Source organism: Parasteatoda tepidariorum, chromosome 2, assembly GCF_043381705.1.
Source record: "Parasteatoda tepidariorum isolate YZ-2023 chromosome 2, CAS_Ptep_4.0, whole genome shotgun sequence".
Taxonomy (NCBI): domain Eukaryota; kingdom Metazoa; phylum Arthropoda; class Arachnida; order Araneae; family Theridiidae; genus Parasteatoda; species Parasteatoda tepidariorum.
The window spans coordinates 32,838,126-32,853,705 of NC_092205.1; the positions used below are offsets into that span (position 1 = coordinate 32,838,126).

Sequence of the window (15,580 nt, forward strand, 5' to 3'; positions counted from 1 at the left end):
GTGTTTTTTTAGACATTTCAAATAGTTGCTTGAAATATGCATTTTTTATACTTTTCTATGAAAGGTAAGACAACTATCAAATGGTAAATGACGTCTTTTTAAGCCAAATCAAATAGATATTTGGCATACTTATGTTAATGTTGGACGATTTTAGTTTTGCTTTTAAGATCTTAACTGTTAACAAAAACCCAGTATTATAATCTGTTTTTTTTAACTTTGTTTTTTTATTTACTCGCACAACAAACTTTTACTAAGAGAAATATGATGGTTAAAACTCGGCAATTTCGAAGAAAAAAACGGAATAGGGGTGGCAATGTGGTGAACATTACACACAAGACGTTTTTAATCATTTATATACGCAACATATCCAGAAAATCTGACACGATAAAAAAATCTAATTTTTTTCATGGAATGCAGCACCTCGAAATTAGTTTAGAACACACATTTATTAAACAGATTTTAAAAAGAAAATTAAATTTATTGCCGCGAATATGTCATCTTTGCAAACCCCCAAAATTTTACGAAAAACAGAAGGTCAATTCATACACTATTAATAATCGTTGATCGTGAGATGTCGATGCATTATAAACAAGGAGATAGATATGAATAAACTCTCAACCTATTCACGTTATTAATTGCTCCTTTCATAAACTATTTTTAGTATGTTATACACAATTAATTTTTGAATTTTCATAATCTCGTCACATTTTTTCTTACGTATAACAGTTTTTTATACAAACAAAATACTTTAAATTACGTCTAGAAAAAAAAATAAGAACAAGAAAAGTTAGGATAATTTATTCAAGAGTTCTTCAAAAATATAACAAAATTAAAACACTTGAAACATGACTTCAATTTACAAATTTAAAGGTTCAAAAACATCATTTGTATGGGATTAATTATCCTTAGTAGTGCTGTCATACGGATCTGAATCTGCAATGGATTATACTTCATCCTCATCTGCTAAGTCTAACAAAGTCTTGATCCCCATCCAAAGAATTCACAATTCCACACTTTTTAGAATATTTGACAATAACATTTTAATCTACATTTTGTCTCGCATCTATTATCATTTGACACATGACCTATATAGGAATAATTGTTGACTTACCGGCATAACCGAAATTCGCTATCTCGTAATCAAAAATAGGAGGTCTATTTAAAACCCAGGTCGACTTATACACCGGTATGTATGGTAAGTAAATAGTGTTATTAAATTTGTTTCCCTTCATGATAATTCACCAAAAAATTTAATGATGATAAAAGTTTATTAAGAGAACTTAAACGTTAAGTTTCAGAAAAAGCTAGATCTGCATAAAAAAAGAGTTATTCATGGAAATGTATTTTTAAAAATAATTTGCATGTACCTCCAAAAGTTCTCATACTATTTTTATAGCTATAAAACTAGATTCACGTTTATCTCATCCTTCTCGTGTTGTAATAAATAAATGTTTTTCATGGTTATCCTAAATAGGAATTGAAATAATTTTTAGTATAAAACATGCAATGCATAACAAAATAAATTAAAATATCAATTACATTGATCAAAGAAATATCAAGTATAATTTCTCATAATGTAAATAGCGAATTGGCAAGACGTTTAAAATTTGTAACCATAATTTTGATAAATCCAAGATTTAACTATGTAGGCATCGACATCTTTCCTGGTTGGCCAATTTTAATGCCGTGGGCAATTTTTTCAACTTACCTATCTTTGCACTCCAGGTTATGTAAGATACTATCTGTCTCTGAATAATTTTAAACATTAAGTTAATCGAACATAAAGTAAATTGTAAAAGTGCATAATTTAAAATATTGAAGTCTGGAACACAGAATATCTTAACATTTATACAGTGGCATTAAGTGTGAAAACGTATAATCGGATACTTTTCACCCTTGCACCCTCTCAAATCCTTATGGAAAGTCCTCAAATCCTCAAATTCAAAATCGTTGTGGAGTGCACCCTTTAGTTACAAAATAGTTTGAAAATATATATAGTTTTAGATAAAATATGTTAGAAAAGTTATAAAATTAGGAATATATAGATATAATTTTAAATTATTTATTGTAAGCACAGAAAAAATCGTGAAGATCTAAAGAGTTTAAAGTTCGAAAGAAATTTCCAATTATAAGCAAGATTTTAAAATATTTTCTTAAACACTTAATATAATTAAAATTTCTGATATTTATTAATATTCTTAACTATGCATATATTTGAGAATAATTGCAATATTTCTTATTATTTACGAACTCCTTCAAATTTAGTCTCAATCAAATTGTTTCTTATTATCTGTAATAAATTTTCAAAGCGATTATATTTACTTCTAAAGGAATAGTTTTCAAAGAAAATATTCATTAAACATTACAACATCTATCAAAGTGTTATTTTGGAGTTTACACATTTCAAAAAATTTATTTGTGATGCTATAAAAATACAGTTATGTACAGAGATTGAAGGAATTGCTTCAATTTTGGCTAGTGTATTAAGCTTACAAATAAACATGCTATACAAATAATTGATACTTTAGTATTTAGGAATTCAAAAATATATTCCTTAAGTATGATTTTCATGAGAAAATTTTAGAGTATCATTTCTGAAAAAATAGAGATTCATGAGAAGGCTTCAAAAATATTTCTGAAGCATAAATGTGACATTTATGAGGAAGCTCTATTACATTCTTTATACATAAATGGATTTTTTACTATGAAATTTTAAAGAAAAAATAAAAAATTTATGAGATAGTTTTTTAAAAAAAACTTTCTCTGACATGAATAGGTTTTTAAGAAAAAATATCTTTATTTCTGAAACGTAAATAGTACTTTTTTGTGACGTGAGAGAAACATTTTGATCTCTTTAAAATAATAAACTATCAAATTCATTTTGGATACATTAAATTGTAACTATTAAGCTTGTTATAAAGCTTATCCTAAATTTATATTTTTCTTCGTTAATTTTGATTGACTGCATTCCCATAAACTAAACTCTCCCTTTTACGATTAGCTATTCTTTGAACAATATTTCATCACTTTTAGGAAGCTTTCTGAAATGGCGTAATTTTTTATAAAATACAAACTCTCAAATATATGACGAAAGTACTTCCTCACTAAAGTTTCATTTTAGTGCATTTTTAAAGTTCTAAAACATTTTTTATTTGTGTCTTAAACCAGGTTTAATGTATAACGGGATGATGCAGGGTCTAGCGCTCTTGCTTGTTTAGCAGGTTTTTTTGCTTTCGATTTCCCAGAATATCTTGGTTATTCTTTGCGAGTACTTTATGTTGATTCTTTATGATGTTATGCTTTATTTTATGTTGTATTTCCTAATCAATTGTGTCATTTATATCTCACATTAGCCTAATGTTTTTGACGTAACTTGTCCATTAAGCCTAATGATTTTGGAGAAATTTTTGCAGTAATCCTAGTGGATTTGTCAAAACTATTGCATTAAGTCTAATGTATTTGTCAAAATATTACATATTTACATGCTTTTGACGAAAGATGAAGTTATTTAGTCATTTATTTATTTATTTATTTATTTTAATTTTGAATAAGTGTTTGACTGGAGCATTTACCAGAAACGGTTTCGACAAAAACGAAGGACTATTTGAACATTCATTTTTTACAGTGCATGACTTATTGTCAAAATCTAGGAAATTTCAATTTTTGAACATTCTCAATTTAAAGAAACGTGATTTAAGATGTAAATAATAATTATATGTTTAATTCTTCACTCCGTCATCCTGTGTGTTAACTCTCACCTCAAACTTGCTTTAAAATTTGAGAAAAGAATACTTTCCCCAATGGTTAATCCGCTCACTGTAGGGAATTGAAACTAATGCAATTCCTTCGAAAAAATATAAAATCCCTCTGATTAAAGATTTGAGACCTAATTTAGAGACACATTTAGTGCACCTCTAATTGCAAAGACGCCTCACACAATAAATGGCTTCATTGATTTGCTCTTAGCACTTAATTGGCACTTTTAAAGCTTAACAATTCCCATAAAAACGATCAATATTTTTGCAATAAATATAATTCTTAAATGAACTTTAATTTTAGGATAAGTATTTTTATCAACAAAAAAAAACTTTTTTTAATAATTGAAAATATCTTTATCTTTTCAATACTCATCAGTTCTGGAATTAATTTCTATTACTACAGTACAGATAGCTCTATAATTTTCTTGTCTGTCCTCATTCTGGGAGTATGTTCTGGGCTCTCTGTCCGGTGATCAGGTTTTCGTTAGCATTTATTAACATGTATTATTTAACCGTTCGTATTATAAGACGAGATGATACAGGGATTAGTGTGCTCGCTCAGTGATCAGGTTTTTGTTGAATGGTTAACTCTGATTAGATTATAATCAGTCGTATTATGTGGCGGGATGATACAGAGGTTAGTGCGTTAACTCGGTGATCACATTTTCGTTAAAGAATTAGATTTAAAAAAACCGTTCGTATTATATAACGGAAAGATTCAGGGGTTAGTGTGCTTGCCCAGTGATCAGGTTTTTGTTATATGATTAACCCTTATTAGATAAAAAAAAAACTTATTATATGAGGAGATGATACAAGGGTTAGTTGGCTAGATCACATTTTCTAAGTACAGTTCTTCTTGGTAACTTAGAACATATTACCATATTTTCCTTTTATTTTACATTATTTTTCTTAATAAATTTTATTATTTGATACGTAAGTCTAAAAATTTTAACAAATTTTTACTTTCGATTGAGGAAGTGACGAAAGTAATTACCTTAGTTTGACGAAATGTTCCCCCAAAGTATTTTCCAGCAAAAGGTTGAAAAATGAAGAAAATTATCCTAAAATATGAATTACCTTTTTTTTACACAGTAAATTCATTTTTTTAAGAAATGTAACTGGACTAGAGCATGCGTTCCGTACAATAAGAAGAGCAAATTCATGTATCCAGTACAATAAGTAGTTAACGTAAACGAGAGCTTCATGGTTCATGAAACATAAGAATAAACAAAATATTTTGCCTTTTAAAGAAGCCGTAAAGTCTTAACTTTTCCCATTAATATGCTTACATTTTCGATTTCTAGTAAACAAGAACACTGTTTCTCAACAGCGATATGAAATTTCGCCATGGGGCTGATAAGGCCATGAATTTAATCACCACGATTCTAAGAAAATTCATATCCATGACGTCAGTAATAGGGGCAAGTAACATCATGTCTGAAAAGTGGATACATTAAACTGAACCTAATTTCATCCCGCTAATGTTGTTAATAATCATTAGCTGTAGAAGAGAATAGTATTTACTTAATATGGAGGATATCAAATGTTGAACCAAACTACCTCTAATAAGGTAAAACGGAAGAGAAGTGAAAAGGGTTATTTGTAACTAAATGAAGTAAATGTGGATTTTATCGAATTGCCTTTTCATGTTTTCATAGATGCCAGAAAGGGCCTTCATTTACTTAGATTTAATTATGACTCTGCTAAATACCATTTGAAATTCTTTTGCCGCGGTAAAGATAATAAATTTTTAACTTTTTTAAAAACATTAATCCTCTATTTTAGGGTTTTTTTTAAAAAAAAATATCTACAGTAATCTACAGATTACTGAAAATTTGACCTGAAAATATTTGACGAAACTGCTTTTTGTACTTGCATGTCATCTCGACGCATTCTTATAGTTCTCCAACATGACAAAAATTTTACTTTCAAAAAAGTGAAAATAGTAATTTCTTCAATTTGACGAAATGTTCACACAGTAAAATTTCCAAAAAATAGTTTTCGACAAAAATGAAAAAAAATTTAAGAAATGTAATTTTTTTTTTAAATTTTAAATAAATTTGACAAGACTGGATCATGCATTCCATACAATAGTAATGGACAATCCATTCATTCAACTCAATAGGCTTTGTCAAAGTTTGTTAACACAAATTATTATTTATGAAAAATTGTTATACGCAACCAAAATGTTTCATCTTTTAACAATTTGAGTTATAAAATCTTAACTTTTTCCATTCGTTTGCTTGCATTTTATACTTTGGTAAGCAAGAATACTGTTTCTCAACAAAGATATGAAATTTCGTCAAGGGGATGATAAGTTCATGGATTTAATCAACACAATTCTAAGAAAACTCGCATCAATGGCGTCAGTAATAAGGGACAAGTAGCATCATGTCTGAAAAGTAGATACATTAAATTAAATCTAATTCATCCCGCTAATGTTGTTAATAATCATTAGCTGTAGAAGAGAATAGTATATACTTAATATGGAGGATATCAAATGTTAAACCAAACTACTTCGGTAAAGCGAAAAGGGTTATATTTTGCTAAATGTGGATTTTATTGCATTCCTTTTCATGTTTTCCACGCGAGAAAATAATCATACGCATTAATATGCATTTATTTACTTAAAGTTAGATTTTCTTTAAATCTTGCAAATAAAAGATAAACAGCATTTGCCATGGTAAAGTAAAAATATTTAACGTTTTGTGGAAAATTAACTCTTTTTTTAAAGGATTTAAAAACAAATTACACAATTATGTGAAAATGAGAACAGAAAAGGTTTGACTTGAGCGTTTCAAATAAAAACATAAATCTTTTGACTCTTTATACTGTTTCTCTGCTTTCAAAAATCTTTGAGTTTGGAACATGTTACAATAAATCCCAATTCTCGTAGAAATGGAACAAACTTTGTTTAACATTTAAATACGTAGTATATGAAGCGTTAGTGAAAACATTTTTAAATATTTGACTTCATTTTCATGAAGTTTCTGATAGCTAAATTATTAGTTTGAATCATGCCATTTCTTTCTTTTATTTTACCTGGTAAAAGCAGCGGAAATTCTAAACGAATATTCCAAACGACAACATCGGCTGTAAAAAGTAAAATAAACGTTTTATCATATGCCGGCATTTCATACACTAGCGGTAACATAGATAATTTATGCAGAGATACCAACTGCTCCGGATACAACAAAATGTTTTAAAAAAACGGTAGAGAACTACAAATTAAACACGGTTTAACTATAACAAAGTGAAGTATTACATGAGCCTTTGAATTATTTTGAATTATTAAATTAGTAGTGGGGAGTAAAGACACTATAAATTGAATTTATTAAATCAATAATCATGCATTAAAAGACAACCACTCGAAAAAATTTTCTCAGCTGTCCGGAACAAGTTGGCATCTCTGTTAATACAACATACAATTATGCATGTAGTATTTCATACAATTACCACATTTAACTTATTACCCAATTATGGTAATAGCAGCCGTACAACTACGACGTGAACTGAACGTTAGAATTTCGCTGAATTTTGAAACAGCAGTATCTTTTATCCCGCATTTACCATAGTTTTAATCTGACATTGGTAATTTAAAATTTAATCCTATAAAATTTATTAGTCTAATTTAATTTAATCCTAGCATTTTGAAAGTTTAGTGTTACGTAAAAATATATATTCTAAGAGCTAAATAAGCGCACGATAAAATGCCATTAGCGTAATGGTGCCATGAAACAAAAAAGAATTTACTTCCTTCTCTTTTCTTTAAAGACACTTGTTTTGAAGTGTTCTGGTCGAAACAGCGAACTAGCAGTTAGAATTTTTATAACCGTTAAAATATATATTTTTTTTATTAACAGAACTATTTCATAAACTCTTAAGCAACAACCGAAATGTTTACAGTTACTCCAAGACAGTTAGGAAATCTTGTCTGGAAATTTTATTATATCTTTTAGTACTTCTTATTTCTCTTTGTCGTCTGATTTTTCTTTTCAGTCTTAAGTATTGTTTTCTTCAAACAAAAGCTGATATGATCGAGAATTTTTATGGAAAAAGTAGTCGATGAAAGGTAAAAGAATTATGTAAAAACAATTTTAAAAAACTATATAGAAGGATATAAATAGGAGCAACCTGCGTATTTCCCCCGCAAAACAGATTTTTTTATTTTCCTGTATTATATAACTACTTGTATACAGTAAAAAGTTCCAGATTAAATTACGATAAAAAAGTTGCGTCACTTAGGGTTCCAGAACTTTATACCGTAAAATCCATTTTTGTAGTATAAGCTATTTTATAAGGTTTACGAAACAAAATAAATCGAATACCATAATTCTTATACAGTAAAGTTTACTGTAAAAGCACCGAACCAATGCAATTAAATAAATATTTCTGTAAAAATATTTATTTAATTACAGTGAAGTTGCACAGTTAAGCTATAAAATTTTACGGTAAAAATGGATTTTACGTATACAGCAGTCGGGATTCCAGTATTTTTTACAGTAATTTTACCCGGAATATTTTACAGTGTATCAAATGAAGTATGGGGAAAAAGTTTTAAAAAAAACTTGAATAACTTTTTATCTAGCTATCAGATTTTCACTTAGCAGTCAGCAACAGCTTACTAAGATGCAATCGTAATTTTTCGAGAATTAAGCCTTAAATATACTTATCAATTTGTAAAAACGATTTATTAAGTTATGAAATCAGATACAAAAATATCCTGAATAAACACACTTTTTTCTAAGGATTGAAGTTTTTAAAATTTTAAAAATAGGTAAGGAGCACAAGCCACAATTTTAAAATAGTCTCTAAAATTTGCTCATTTGAATATTAATCTCTCTTCTTGTAAATTTTTAGCTCTATTTAAACACATTAGAAATCAATTTTCTCTCTATTACAAAATTCATTTATCTAAAAATAATTCCATGCACGATATATATGTATACTTTTTATTATATCATAAATTAGTGATAAAAAAAATTACTCAATTTTAAACCATGTAAAAGTTTGTTGGAAATGTCGGTAAGATAGGTTAGCTATCTAAACTATTCGTTTTAGAAACTGTCAGATTAATCAAAATATTTATTGTTTAAATATGCACAATACATCGTTCCTTAAAGATAATAGATGCACTGCTTATTTTATAAATGAATTTTTTTTCTAAAAAAAGTCAATTTACTCAGTCTTATTCCACTAGTGGAGTAAGATCAGGTACACACGTTAACTGTATTGAAAATTTAAAAGTGCTAGAATTTAAGTGAAAGAGTAGAAGATATTTCGATTTTACGTGACAATTTAAGGAAATTATGTATGTTATTAAGAAAATTATGCAATACCGTACTCAAGAAGGGGGAGGGATAATTTACCCTGGGAAAGGAACTGCCCCAGCCACAATTTCTTACAAAAAAATTTATTAAATAGTTTTTTTTTAAAGAAAATCACACAAAATTTCTTTGTATCTATATAAAAACTACAATTTTGTATAAAGGGTGTTTAACCCCTTAACGATTGGTTAATTTTCAAGAAAACGATCATAAAAGTGGCTATTTTTTGGCTTTTGCATTTGTAGTACGTATTTGATTAGTGCTGCAACTAGTTTAAAATAAACTAACTATCTACAATCACCTTAAAAATATCCTGGTACTGCCATCAGATGTGTAAAATGAGAAATAAAATGTTTTCCGGGCAAAAGAAATTAATTAGTTTTATTCTTATTGGCGCGTTACTACTGAACACTCTAGCCCGGAAATATCACGGGAGCGAGAAATAGAGGGCGAAATCTCACCCCGTCATTTTCACGGGAGCGAGAAGGANTATATATATATATATATATATATAGCATAGTAAATAAATACAAAAAACACAAAGAAAATGAAGAAAAACAATAAGTTTTATTTATTGCGCGTAAGCAGCAAGTAAATAGAACTCATAAAATAGGTTCAAAATGTTGAGAAAACGGCGGGAAAGCGGCGGGAAAATTATAGGACAGTGAAAGAAGGGGGAAAATGAAAGAAAAATAATAATAAAAATAACAAGAAACAATTACAGTAAAATTGAACTTTATGGTAAAATGTTTTTCACAGATGCTGCAATCAGGGTGCCAGTATTTTTTACAGTAATTTTACCCGGAATATTTTACAGTATATCAAATGAAGTATGCGGAAAAATTTTTAAAAAGAACTTGAATAACTTTCTATCTAGCAATCAGATTTTCACTTAGCAGTCAGCAACAGCTCACTAAGATGCAATCTTAATTTTTCGAGATTTAAACCTTAAATATACTCGTAAAACGATTTATTAAGTTATTGTAAAGACGATTATTTTGTAAAATGAACAATTTGTTAAAACGATTTATTAAGTTATTGTAAATACGATAATTTTGTAAAACGAACAATTTGTAAAAACGATTTATTAAGTTATTGTAAAAATGATTATTTTGTAAAACAAGCAATTTGTAAAAACTATTTATTAAGTTATTGTAAAAACGATTATTTTGTAAAACGAACAATTTGTAAAAACGATTTATTAAGTTAGGAAATCAGACGCAAAAATATTCTGAAAACACACTTTTTTTGTAAGGAGTGAAATTTTTAAAATTTTAAAAATAGAGAGGAAGCACAAGCCACAATCTCCTCGAAATTTTACTCATCTAAATATTAATCTCTCTTTTTGCATATTTTTAGCTCTGTTTAAACACATTAAAAATCAGTTCTCCCACTATTGCAAAACTAGTTCATCTACAAATAATTCCCTGCACAATGTGTCTACTTTTTATTATATCATAAATTAATGATCAAAGAAATTTACACAACTTTAAATCATGTAAAAATTTGTTGGGAAAGAGGGTAAAATCGGTTAGCTATCTAAACTATTCGTTTTAGAAACTGTCAGATTTAATCAAGATACTTATTGTTTAAATAAATATGCACAATACATCATTCCTTAAAGATCATAGATGCACTGCTTACTTTATAAATTAATTTTTTTCTAAAAAAAAGTCAATTTACTCAGTCTTACTCCACTAGTGGGGTAAGATCAGGTACACACGTTAACTGTATTGAAAATTTAAAAATACTTGAATTTAAGTGAAAGAGTAGACGACATTTACATTTAATGCGACAATTTAATTAAATTATGTATGTTATTAAGAAAATTATACAATACCGTACTCGAGGAGGGGGAGGAACAATTGTTCCTGGCAAAAGAACTGCTGAGCATCCAGTCAAAATTTCTTACAAAAAAATATGGTGTTTATTAAATAGTTTTTTTGTTTAAAGAAAATCGCACAAAATATCTTTGTATCTATATAAAAACTACAATTTTTTATAAAGGATTAATTTTTGGTTAATTTTCTAGAAAACGGTCATAAAAGTGCCTATTTTTTTACTTTTGCATTTGTATTACGTATTTGATTAGTGCTGCAACTAGTTTGAAATAAACTAACTATCTACAACTACCTTAAAAATATCCTGTTACTGCCATCAGGTGTGTAAAATGAGAAATGAAATGTTTTCCGGGCAAAAGAAATGAATTTGTTTTATTCTTATTGGCGCGTTACTACTGAACACTCCAGTCCGTCAATATCACGGGAGCGAGGAATAGCGGGCGAAATCTCACCCCGTCATTTTCAGGGGAGAGAGAATGAAGGGGTTAAATTCTACAAAATGTGAAAATAAAGCACTTTATGCTTGGAGGATTGGTCCCGCAATAAATTTTGTCCTGGGGCCAGTAAAAGCTTTGTTCAGTTTTGCTTGTAATTCTTCTTCTTCGCTGTACTACAGCTTGCGTGGGCCCAGTATAGATTCACATCAAGTAAGCGAAGGGAAAACCGGGTTGCACCCGATCTAACCCCGAAAGCAGAGATCATCGAAACGTAACAGAACAGTGCTATTATTGAAAATCCCTACTGTTTGACGTAAGAATGTTGAGTAAAAGTTCAATAAGCTGGACTGAAAATATTTTTTTAAATTATAACGATAAATAAGTGAGGATATCTTAAAAACAAAAGAATATTAAAGAGCTGACATCGTAAAACACAGACGTGAAGCAATCAGCAACACCCCAATATGGTCGGTCTTATTGACTAGTAAAATGTAACTCCAAGTTTTTTTCACTAGAAAACAGTAGTAATTTTAACACAATGAAGGTACCCGGCCTCACCCTACTACTCGGTCCAACCCCATTCTCCCCTATATCCCTTTTTTATACCAAGTTATGGATTTGTACAAAATTCACAATTTGAATAGAATAATTAGTATAGTTCTTGAGAAATGAAAATTTAAAAATATATTTTAGAAAGTTTATTTCTCAGTAACTTATTTTTGACAATTTTTTCATTTTAGCATTTAATTTTTTCATCCAGTTTAGTCCTGAATTTGTAAGTATTCATTAATATTTGAACTGCCGAGTACAAAAAGCGTGAAACATAAAGCTTTGCATCATTTACATTTCAAAATAATTATTAAGTTGAAATATAAATTTCAAAAATAATATAGTCAACGAGAATTTTTATTCTATGTATATCATTTCATCGTAGTGTAATGAATGTTTGATATTATTTAAAAGAATGCGTTGGCGATATTTAAAATGATGATATGCATTCTTTTCTTTTATTCGTTCTTTTGCCGATTATTCTTAAAGTTATGTTATTTATTAAGGATTTACAAACTTAAATAAAAATTCAAGTTTAAGTCTAACAGATTACCCAGTTAAATTAAATTATAACAAATACGTCAAGTGAAAATTCTTTTCACGTAAGATAAAGAAATTTATAATTTCTTCAGTTGTAATGACTTCGATTTTTCAATAAATGTGTTGCAAGTAAATATATTTATGATAGTTGAAATTAAGAAGAAATTTGCATGATAAATTTGAATAAATGCTAATTTTTTTTCTTTTATGTTTACTGAATTTAGATAGTAAGTTTTACATTTAGCCGAGTCCTTGTAAAAGAAATTATAATATTTTTTAATAAATATATTAATTTTAATTTTTTAGATAAGGTGTTAAAAAACAAAGGTTAAAAAGCAGTAAGATACAGATAAAGTGCTAAAAGATTAATGATATTAGCAATAAAATTACTTCAGGAATTTAAATAACGCGAATACATTTTTCTTGGAAAAGGAACAAACATTTTATGTTTTGAAATTTAATGGTAAAATATATAAATCATTTCCACTGACAGCAAATTTGAAAAAAATATGGTTTTAATCACTCTGTCGGAAATAGTGTTCAACTGAAAATAGAGCTAACGCTCATGTGGAACTTCTAAGTTATGCTAACTACTTCGAATTGTAGTTGGCAGATGTGAAAGTTTGAATATTAGAATTTGAGATGAGTTATATTGTAGGTTCTATTACAGTCCGTTAATTCCACTTTTAATACTCATTTAGAATGGCATCTCAATGGAGCAGGCAAAATTAATATTTAAGTGAGATAAAAACAAAAACATTGTTAATACCAGTCAAATCACTATTAATGAACGAAGGATCAAAACCAAATAAATCTTTGATTACCGCCCATCTCCTCTCAGTTTTCTCCATCAATCATACAGGTTTTGAAGTTTTTAATTTCTCCGTATTCATTGATGTTTCGTCAGGTTTCGATTGGGTTTTTAATTTTAACCTCACTAAAATATTGAGCATATTTTTTTTATCTATATAATGATTTTAAAAGAGTATATAAAAGCAGAGATTATTGACAAATCTGTTCTCGACAAAAACTGTGATGTAATGCCTATCCTATTTTGGTGCTAATAAACTCGACAAAATTTGTACCATTTCAAGATAATGCCAAATCGAGCATACGTACACACTTTAAAGAATATAGTTAAATATAAAATCCAATAAACAAGAAAGCTCATGCCAAAATTCGATGCATCGAATTATTTTCGCTTCTGAAAAAAACCAGTGTTGGCGCATTTTGAATTTCCTCTTTGGTTTGTTTACATGGAGTAAGAATAGGCGAGAGTTAGTTATTTTGTGCAATAAATTAGTTGTTCAATAAGTATAATTATATTTTAGTTTTTAAATATGTGTGAACTGTATTAAATAATTTTATAATATTTAATTTCTGTCCTCTTTTAATCATTTGAAATCGAAAAAAGGTACCATAAAGCCTAACTCGATTTAGGCTTACGCATTCAGCTTTAAACCTAATTCGAATTCATGTGAATATTTTCTCTGATCCGTGTATATGTGCAACAAACTATGTTTGGTTGACTATTTTAAGAAATATTACATAGATATATGCATCCTGAATGTATGATTCTTGCTTTATATGGTATTAAAGTAACATCACTGATTCATATGTGCATCATATGTAAACTATAAATGTTAATATTACCAAATAACAAACATTGTGGCAACTACTTTACACCAAGTAGCGTAAAAGAACATTCTAAGAGTTTCACTACACCAGGAACAATCCTCCATTCTTGGTGTAAGGGAAAACTTAGTGTAACACTATTTTAGTGTAAAGTAGTTGTCACTATTTTAGGTGCTCAGATACACAAAAACCTTTTACATAATGAAGAGCAATATTATTATTCACTGTGAATAAAAATAAGTTGTCTTAATTTAAAATAAGAAATTAGACTTTTAATTTATTTCTTTATTTCAATGAAATTTATTAACATTATTACATTTTAAAGGACCATTTATGGTTCCGAAATCTTAAATTTCAATCTTTAATGTGTCCCTTTACATAGTATTAAGTTACAGTTTTACGTCGAATTTACATTAAATGCTTTATGTCGTTGATAGTTTGCGTACATAAAGTTTGCTGCAATAGAAAACACACTTATCATTATAGTATTTACGTTCAATGGTACAAAATAACGCAAAACAATCAATAACAATTTTATTGTCACTTTTCCTGAAACTAATTTCAAAAACTATTAAAATATAAACTAAAAAATATATGATGCTCGTAATATGCTAATAAATCTGTTCTAAATTGTTAAAGGTCATAAAAGAATTGTTTAATTTGTGAATTCTTTTACGGTACTAGAAAATATTTCGATCTGTATCGAGCTTTTCTCTTGTAACGGAAAAGGATGGAAAAGAAAGCATCGAAAGAAAGATCATCTGCCTTTGCGTGTCATCCAACCACTTCTCCAGAACGATATTTTTCCTGTCCACTTTCGTTTCTTATTTGGTCTAACGTGTATCTTAGGGAACTGCAAATATCATTTCTTTCCTAAGTTTTATGGCGTGTTTATGACCCCTGCTGCTCAATTTCTTCGTTAACGACTAGGTCTTTAAACTTGGATAATAGGATCTATAAAATAAAAGACAAAAATAGAACAATATTGTTCTTCGATGATTTGTTTCCACGGAAATAGGACGGTATATATATGAAGCTGCGGTAATGATAAAGTCATATTTTAATTGTCTTTTAATGTTTCTTTTAAAGTAAACAACTAGTTTTGACGACCTTAAAAAATATAATTTCAAAGTAACTTTTAATTTTAGTTCTGGGAATAGTATGTTTTAATCGAATAACAAAATGTATAGCAATAACAAACATCTATCATCATAACTACACTTTGAGAAAAGTATGGTCAAAACTATCAGAAAATGTTAAAATTTACTATGTTTAATTTTTACTATGTTAAAATGTAATTTAATTTTTATGAATTTTGTACTTAGTTAAACACAATTTTTTTTAATAAAACAAATTTTTAAAGTAAGGAAAGGGGAGAAAAAAAATTTTTTTTTTCGTTTTCAGACAATTTCAACCTTAATAAATGCTTCTTTTAAGTTTGATCTCAACTATTAAGAAATCTGAAAGAAATATAAATAACTTTAATTTTCATC

General features: G+C 28.1%; 1 protein-coding gene across 1 annotated transcript in view; it reads left to right on the plus strand.

Moving 5' to 3' along the window:
- LOC107436946 (potassium voltage-gated channel protein Shaw) overlaps window positions 1-15,580 on the plus strand; it is a 163,515-nt gene that overhangs the window by 110,121 nt on the left and 37,814 nt on the right. The window lies entirely within an intron of this gene.